At 38.7% G+C, this 9,511-nt stretch overlaps 1 pseudogene; it reads right to left on the reverse strand.

Moving 5' to 3' along the window:
* Nucleotides 1-723: 723 nt before the first annotated feature.
* Nucleotides 724-8,108, reverse strand: LOC116761230 (annotated as a pseudogene).
* Between the last annotated feature and the right edge of the window lie 1,403 nt (nucleotides 8,109-9,511).

Consider the following 9,511-nt stretch of genomic DNA (forward strand, 5'->3'; position numbering starts at 1 on the left):
ATACATTTCAATTTATTTTAATCTCATTTCATGTTTTATTTCATCATCCAATCAAACATTTTCTAACTACTTTCTGAATTTGTTACCAACCTTTGATACCAAACATCATTTCCAAACTTTGCTTTTCCTTTTCACTTTACCATATATACAGTGTGAAGGTGCTGTGGTCTTAATTCCATCCTTCTCTCTTGATTTCAGACCATACCTTTAAAGTGTCCTTATTACTTGCTTTTTGTTTCTTTTCCACTTGTTGCTGTTGCTTTCCTGGGTTTGGTCTTAGTTTTTGTTTTTTGATGCTTGTTAACACTGCCTCACTTTGCTGGTTCAAAAAGAACTATTATTTGCTCTATGAGTTTTCTGTTTCTCTTGGTGACTATCAGCTTCTGTTTCCTATTTTGGGGCAGAAAGGAAAAAGCCTGTGAATGATGGGCTCTGATTTCAAGACTAGCCCTTTAGAGCAACTTTCTAAAGTGCCAACCATTTAATTCAGAATCACTCAGAAATCTTTCAAGGAATGCAGATTCCTTGGATCTCACCTTTTCCTTCCTGGCATAAGATGGATTTTTTTTTCTTCTAAGAAAACAAAGGTTATTCTTAGATAACAGCTCCCAGGTTAGTTCCTTTCTATAATCTATTTCTTTCTTTTTTAGCAGTCACTAAACTTTAGAAATCTCTGAGGATATTTATTGGGGGGGTTACATAAATGAATCCATTTATTACAGGCTAGCAGTGTTTCCCATGGTGGAGCTTCTGATCTTTCCATTCCTTCTGTCTTCTGATGATGGACTTTTCTGTGACTGCAGAAGTGGTATTGTAGGGTCAGTACCACCGGCTACCATTTTCATGCAGGAACCACAGTGCCAAACACCCACAGCTAGCTCTCCCTCTTGGTTTTGTGACAGAAGGAGCAAGCGTACTTGGTGTGCTGGCTCATTTCAATTTTCTTCACCATTTTCCTGAGGGAGACACCATAACAGGTCCTGTATTTACGGACAATTGCAACCTTCTTGGTGCATTTAGCCTTGTAGCCAAAAATTAGGTCCAAGATCAGAGATCTCTGAGGTTTTATCAGTGTTGTTGTTGATGTTGTTATTTTAACGAATAAAAACTATATGATCATCTCAATAGATACAGAAAAAGTGCTTTTGACAAAATTCAACATCATTTATGATAAAAACTCTCCAGAAAGTGGGCATAGAGGGAACATACCTCAACATAATAAAGGCCATATATGACAAACCCACAGCAAACATCATACTTAACAGTGAAAAGCTGAAAGCATTTCCTCTAAGATCGGGGACAAGACAAGGATGATGACTCTCGCTACTTTTATTCAACATAGTTTTTGTTTTGTTTTGTTTTTTTGTTTTTGTTTTTTTCGCTGTACGCTGGCCTCTCACTGTTGGCGGCCTCTCCCGCTGTGGAGCACAGGCTCCGGACGCGCAGGCTCAGTGGCCATGGCTCATGGGCCCAGCCGCTCTGTGGCATGTGGGATCTTCCCGGACCGGGGCACGAACCTGTGTCCCCTCCGTCGGCAGGCGGACTCCCAACCACTGTGCCACCAGGGAAGCCCTTTTTGATGATAGCCATTCTGACAAATATGAAGTCACCTGGCAACCAACCAGACCAGGGGCCAATCAGCCTACCAGACTGCCCACATAGTTAGCCTGCCACAACAGAAGGAGTCACGCAGCCCTCCTAGGGGAAATCTCTGGAATGTATAGCTTGGGTGATGAGAGGGAAGTGCACTGCAGGGACACAGAGGGCACTTCTCCAAGTTCGAGACATGTAACTAACCTACTACATACATAAAAATACCAGTAGCGAAGAATGAACTAATGCTATTTGCAGCAACATGGACGGACCTAGAGATTGTCATACTGAGTGAAGTAAGTCAGACAGAGAGACAAATATCACTTATACATGGACTCTAAAAAAATGGTACAAATGAACTTATTTACAAAACAGAAATAGAGTCACAGATGTAGAAAACAAACTTATGGTTACCGAGGGGGAAGGGAGGGACATAAATTGGGACATTGGGATTGACATATTCACACTTCTATATATAAAATAGATAACTAATAAGAACCTACTGTATAGTACAGGGAACTGTTCTCAATACTCTGTAATGACCTATATGGGAAAAGAATCTAAAAAAGAGTGGATATATGTATATGTATAACTGATTCACTTTGCTGTGCAGACGAAATTAACACAACATTGTAAATCAACAATATTCCAATAAAAATTAAAAAAAATAAAATCCATGTTGTAAAAACAAATAAATAAAACTTTTAAATTCTTCCTGTTTAAAAAAAAAATACCAATAGCAACTTAGACAAAATGAGGCAGCAGAGGAATGTGTTCCAGATGAAGGAACAAGGTAAAACCCTAGAAGAAGAACTGAGCAAAGCAGAGATAAGCAATCTACCTGAGAAAGAGTGGTCATCATTTTTTACATTAAGGAAACAAAGCCTTAGAAAAGTATATTTCCCAACACCATACAGCTAGTAAGTATTTGGTACAACCAGAATTTTAACAAATGTTTGTTTTATCTCAAAGTTAATGCTTGTTTGTTGTTTTGTTTCCCTGGTCAAAAAGGTCATATAAATATAGAAAAAGTAAGAATTGTTATGACTTGCCTATGGAACAAATGAATTCTATTTTAGTGAATTAGAAGCCAGTAAATAAGGACCAAAGGCAATCTGGCTTCTGTTTGACGATAATTTTCAACTACACTGTAAATTCCAGACACAGGTTTCTTTAAAATATTGACATGTGCCAATGGAATTTTAGAACATACTTGGATGTCTAGAAAAGGAGACTCTATGTAATATACTAGTAAATGCTTTTAACGGGAAACTGGCTTATATTAATAGCCATCAAAGCCACCTCCCCTGTAAGGTCTCTGAGTGGTAGAGATGATAGATCCATAACCTGTAAAGGTGATATCATATAATATAATCTCTAATTACAATTAAACATTAATTAAATATTTTTCCAATTTTGTCCATTTCCTTGCAAAGAATTTTATAGATTAGCCTCTTTCTGTTTTCATAGTCCAGCTCTTAAAATTAGTAAGTAATTGCTGTTATCTTGTTTAAACTTGTTTAAATACAAAGTGCACAGTGAGATATTATTTTTGTAGATATTATGCTTCAAATCAGATATCCTCTCAAAAGAAGGTATCATGAAAATTGAATCTGCCAGACCACCAACATGCATTGCAGAGACATCTAATATTAAAAAATAACAATAAAGGAAATCCTGTGCTTTCCACATGACATATTCTGCATTCATAAGCATGTAAAGGACAAGCTTCTTTTTTGGTGAGTAATACAATATTTCTTAAAAGCATGCATTTTTATATTCTTTATTGTTAATCAGAGAGCATACTGCTATGATACCATTAACTCACAAGAGATTTCTGACTATATTTTTATATTGATGACACAGTATCCAGCACTAAGCCAGTTGAAAACAACAGGCACCCTCTTATGTTAAAGTGAATTGGAATGATTTGGATCAAAGGCAGAGATATTTAGATCGAGGAACTAAATCCCCCCTTGAGACAATCTATAAAGGTTCCCTTCTAAACCTAGATATTGAAGCTAAAATTAAGCAGTTCTTTTAGCTTAAATAGAATGTGCTCAAGCTGACATAAAGTTTCAGAGACAACTCCTGTCTGCATCCCCCAGAGTTTGAAAATTCTCATGATCTGAAGTTCGAGATGGAACAGATTCTTCAATGTTTGTCTTCAAATGGCCTGTGACTATTTGAGGCTAAGTGGGTACAAAGCTAACCTGAGACAAGAGGTTCTAGGAATTTCCTGACAATATCCCTATTCAAAACTTTGGTCTCTGCCATGGCCAAGTGAGAAGAGTTTTTAAACCAAAATTCTCCTAATCCGTTTCATAAAATTTCTTATTTGTCATTGCTATATCAGGACTTCACCAACTGAAGATGGCCAGAAGCTAAATTCAAAATAATTTAAACCAACACAATATTGTAAGTCAACTATGCTTCAATTTAAAAAAAAATGAAGTTAAAAACACATTTTAAACCAGTTTCCCAACCTTTACTCTATCAGAGTTACCTGGAGGGCCTGTTAAACCTTTGGGCCTACCCCCCAATGTTCTGATTCAGAAATGAGCATTTCTAACAAGTTCTCAGATGAAGTTAATGCTGCTGCTCCAGGGATCACTGACCTTGAACAAGTAAATAAAAAACAAAAAAAGCTCATGTGATTTTTAAGTCCAGTGGTCCAGGAGTCCTACTGCTGCTTCAGGTCTGGGTGGCCCAAAGGGAGGAACTTAAATACTGTAATGAGAGCTCTAACTCTCCAATTATTAGTCAGATTCACTCTGTGTAAGCATTAAGGGGTCTCTGGCACACCCATAATCATGGTATACAAGATGAGCAAATTCATCGCAAAGAGACAGTCTTACCCAATTCTCTGTAAGGAAAGTTCTGGGGAAGGCTCTGTTTGGTCTTAGCTTATTCACAGGCCTATTTCTGGGGGGAAAAAATGACTGAGCCTAGGGTGAGTTGTGATTGTGCAGGTCTAGGCCATGTGCATGGCCATGTGTCCAGAAGAAGTTCCTTCAATAGGCTTGGTCATTTCAATCCTATTTATTTATTTATTTATTTTTAACATCTTTATTGGAGTATAATTGCTTTACAATGGTGTGTTAGTTTCTGCTTTATAACAAAGTGAATCAGCTATACATATACATATATCCCTATATCTCTTCCCTCTTGCGTCTCCCTCCCTCCCACCCTCCCTATCCCACCCCTCTAGGTGGTGACAAACCACCTAGCTGATCTCCCTGTGCTATGCGGCTGCTTCCCACTAGCTACCTATTTTACGTTTGGTAGTGTATATATGTCCGTGCCCCTCTCTCACTTTGTCACAGCTTACCCTTCCCCCTCCCCATATCCTCAAGTCCATTCTCTAGTAGGTCTGTGTCTTTATTCCTGTCTTAACCCTAGGTTCTTCATGACCTTTTTTTTTTTTTCCTTAGATTCCATATATATGTGTTAGCATGCGGTACTTGTTTTTCTCTTTCTGACTTACTTCACTCTGTATGACAGACTCTAGGTCCATCCACCTCACTACACAAATCACTCTAAAAGAAAGAGGATAGCATGGAATCCTCTTTCTTTTAGAGGGATTCGTGTCCATAAAATTCCTCAGCCCTTCGTGTGAGTATGCTTTGGCACGGCAGCTCCTTGGCGGGATGTCTGCAAACGTCCATATCTAGTTTGGAAAGACAGTCTTGACCCTAGCCCTGGGACCTACATGTAAATATAGAGTTTAAATTACCTTAATGGCAATTTTTTAATCTTTAGTAATGTTCTAATTATGACAGTAGCAAATTTTAAACAGTCTCTGACGGTGTTATTACCGGTCCAGAGAAGAAAGAATTCAAACAATATGAAAATTGGCGATGCAGATGGACACAGACTTGTAGCTCAACAGTTCGACTGATTTCTCTCCTAAGCATAAGGTAAATTCGTTCACATTCAGAGGCTCTTTAAATGACATGATTTAATGTGACTAAAAGATGTACAGATGGCACTACACTGCCTCTACTGGGAGGAGAGGTCAGACAGCAATTGGCTCTAACACAACCCATACTAATGTATAGCTACAAGCTGCCACATCAGGGTCCACCCTTCCAAGAGCCTGTTAGGTGACATAATCAAGCACTGTGACAGTACTCCCCAGATGCAGGAAAACATGGTGACATTAATGCTACCCTAAGTAATGTCAGACACTCACAGAATGACTACTCAGGAGCAAGTTTTTAAAAATTGATTACCTATTTATTTGCCTAATAAGAAACCAAATATAATAGAATATAAAAAAGAATATATATAGGTATATACATAAAACAGAATCACTTTGCTGTACAGCAGAAATTAACACATTGTAAATCAACTATACTTCAATTAAAAATAAATAATTTTGGGGGGCTTCCCTGGTGGCGCAGTGGTTGAGAGCCCGCCTGCCGATGCAGGGGACATGGGTTCGTGCCCCGGTCCGGGAAGATCCCACATGCCGCGGAGCGGCTAGGTCCACGAGCTATGGCCGCTGAGCCTGCGCGTCTGGAGCCTGTGCCCCGCAACGGGAGAGGCCCCAACAGTGAGAGGCCCGCATACCGCAAAAAAAAATAATAATAAATAAATAAATAATGTTTTAATTTAAAAAAGAAAGCAAATACTATAAATATTAGGTGAGAAATCTAATATGAATCCAGCATCCTACCGATCGTTGAATTTTTTCATAGGAGCACTGAAGGATGACATTTAAAATCACAGCAACATTGGTATTTATACTTTTAATACATATTATCAAATGTAATTTGTATACTACATACTTTAAATAATAAGAATGAGACAATTAGACCAATCAAACAACACAAAATTCCATTGATATAGATAAAGGATAGTTGGTACTACCTTGATATTCTAAACTCAAACTTGGCCTCATAAACTAATGAGTGCATTATGGAAAATGACTATTGAAACACTGTGGCTTTCAAAATATTAAAGACCAGAAAAAGGTCATTGTCAAGAAGAAAAAGTTACTGATCATTTATCTCATGAAAGAATCTGTACAAAATACAGGTGTGCAAGGACCAAAGGGACACATTCATTAGGCAGAATATGACTACATATAATTCCATCTATAAGAAATGTTAAATTTGGTGATATGATTTGTGATGGAAGTAGCCCAACCTACAGTTGCATCTGAAAAGCAAACTGTAAAATACTTAAATTTTCCAGTTTAGAAGCAATGCCTCTTCCAACTAACAGGAGATAAGGGGCATGTTCTCCTACCTCCTCATTACTGAAGAGAGAAAAATGGACAATGAAAGGCAAAACGAGACCTGGAAAGGACAAGTGACTACTGAGAATCGCCAAAGAAACTAGCAGTAGAATTAGAACAAGAATACAGGTCTTGTCTACCAGATCTGTTCTCATTCTACCATAACGTCCTTCTATGTCTCAGCCATCTGCTTGTGGGCTAACTTAAAACAATTAATTACAGTACTTAGGATTATTAAGTACTGTGATCATTTCCTTCCAGCTCCCAGTCAACAAGCTGTGATGTATTTTCAGTTCCATTTTGCACATAAGGTAATTGGGATCAGGTGACATGTCAAATACTAAACATCTGGTTGGTTTTGAAAGAAAGACCGTAAGTCAGATCTCCTTTTTCTGCTGCAGTATGTTGTCTTTCAAAATAACTATGCCCCTAACTGGGCTTGAACCACCAACCTAGCAATTAAAAGCAAAACATATAAATAATTGTAAAGAGATTTTGGTTAAAGCTCACATTACAGGAGATGTTCAACTTCATACTCTCTTAGAGCCGCTCCCCTCATTCTTTTAAATTCTGTTGGTTACTGTGATATTGTTAAATACATTGTTCGATTTCTCATTTCTTAATTCATTCATTAAATATATTTTCAACTTCCTGGTACTGAAGGTGGGAATGTAAGTCACATTCTTTCATTTCTCTTTAGCCCATTCTCCAGGCAATTTAAAAATTATTAGTTAAATGCTTCCATCATTCCCGTTGTAACTGTAAATAATATATTTAAACCTCTAGTACTTGTTCCAGCAATTATAGATGGTATGACTCCAGTGGTGTCTCGGCTATATTAAGATGATGTTAATACACTTACTCTTTTCTTCCTGTCTCCTCTTTAGCCCCTTCATCATATCTATAATTACCCGTTGCATCTCTGTGCTTCAGCGAGATAGGCCATCATTGACTGTATTGTTTTTATCTAGTTTTGATATCAAAATATGCTAATCTGATAAAAGTTAGTTGGAAAGTCTCTCCTCCTTTTCTCTGGAAGAGTATATGAAAGACTGAAATTATTTGTTCCTTGAATATTTGGTAGAATTCAACTATAAAATTATCTGGGTTTATTGCTTTTTTGTAAAAAAAAAATCTGATTTCTTTTATTGAAAAACCTGTTCTGGTTTACATGCTCAACTGAAGGTGAATATCCAGACCTCACACACTGGTCTCCTGGAACAGCTTTTCCTGGGGAGACTTCACAGTAGCTAACCTGAGTTTCCACCATTGTTCTATGTAATCTGGAGCAGTATACAGGATCTTGCAAGGCTATACATCAAATTTCCATACGAGAAACCCCGGTCCCTAGGCTTCAAAGTTTTTAAGTTGCATGATTAGGGGAGAACCAGCCTCCTTGGTGAAAGCACAGAAGAGTCTATAACAGCAAAAAGATATGGTAGCTTCTTCAACATTCATGGTCTGGAAGAGATGTGATCAAGAGCTGGCATTCAAGCCCTGAAATTACAGCAGTGTGATCAAGCGGAACCTTTGTGCCCTGTACTTTATGACCACCTTAGCTTTTAAAGATTGGGGAGCACCAACTTTTTCCCTGGTCGGAATCCCAAAACTTGTGATTCAGCTACATGATATGATGAACCAGCATCCCGATCTACTCTGTCAGCATTCTTCCAGAACTGATTATATTAAGCACAAGGCTCTGACCAGTTTTCATGGAATTTTCCTTGGGACCAGACTCCTTTTCTGGGAAAGCCAGGCCGTAGGAAATGAGTCTTGAACAAGTTGACCCTTACCTCTTAGGTTTTCTGTTTTTTCTTAAATCACTTTTTCTAAATAGCTTTTTTTAAAGGAATTTATTTCATTGAGTTTATCAAATTTCTTAGGACAAAATTTTCATACTATTCACATTACTTTTTTTTTTTCTTTGGTACGCGGGCCTCTCAATGCTGTGGCCTCTCCCACTGCGGAGCACAGGCTCCAGACGCGCAGGCTCAGCGGCCATGGTCCACGGGCCCAGCCGCTCCGCGGCATGTGGGATCCTCCCGGACCGGGGCACGAACCCGCGTCCCCTGCATCGGCAGGCGGACTCTCAACCACTGCGCCACCAGGGAGGCCCTTCACATTACTTTTTAAATTTCTTCTTTTAAGAAAATTAATTTGCCAATTATTTATTTTATGTTTTCAAAGAAGCAGATTTTTAACTTTGTTTTTCTATTACTGTAGCTTGTTTTTACATTCACTGATTTCATTTACCTAACAAATGTTGACTGAGTTCCAACTATTGGCTAAGCATTCTTCTAGGTACTGGGAAAAAGTAGGTTAAAAATCCCTCATGTAGGGGCTTCCCTGGTGGCGCAGTGGTTGAGAATCTGCCTGCTAATGCAAGGGACACGGGTTCGAGCCCTGGTCTGGGAGGATCCCACATGCCGCGGAGCAACTAGGCCTGTGAGCCACAACTACTGAGCCTGCGCATCTGGAGCCTGTGCTCGGCAATAAGAGAGGCCGCGACAGTGAGAGGCCTGCACACCGCGATGAAGAGTGGCCCCCACTCGCCACAACTAGAGAAAGCCCTCGCACAGAAGCGAAGACCCAGCACAGCCAAAAATAAATTAATTAATTAATAAACTCCTACCCCCAACATCTTCTTAAAAAAAAGACAAAGAAAAAAAAGCC

Source organism: Phocoena sinus, chromosome 10, assembly GCF_008692025.1.
Source record: "Phocoena sinus isolate mPhoSin1 chromosome 10, mPhoSin1.pri, whole genome shotgun sequence".
Taxonomy (NCBI): Eukaryota; Metazoa; Chordata; class Mammalia; order Artiodactyla; family Phocoenidae; genus Phocoena; species Phocoena sinus.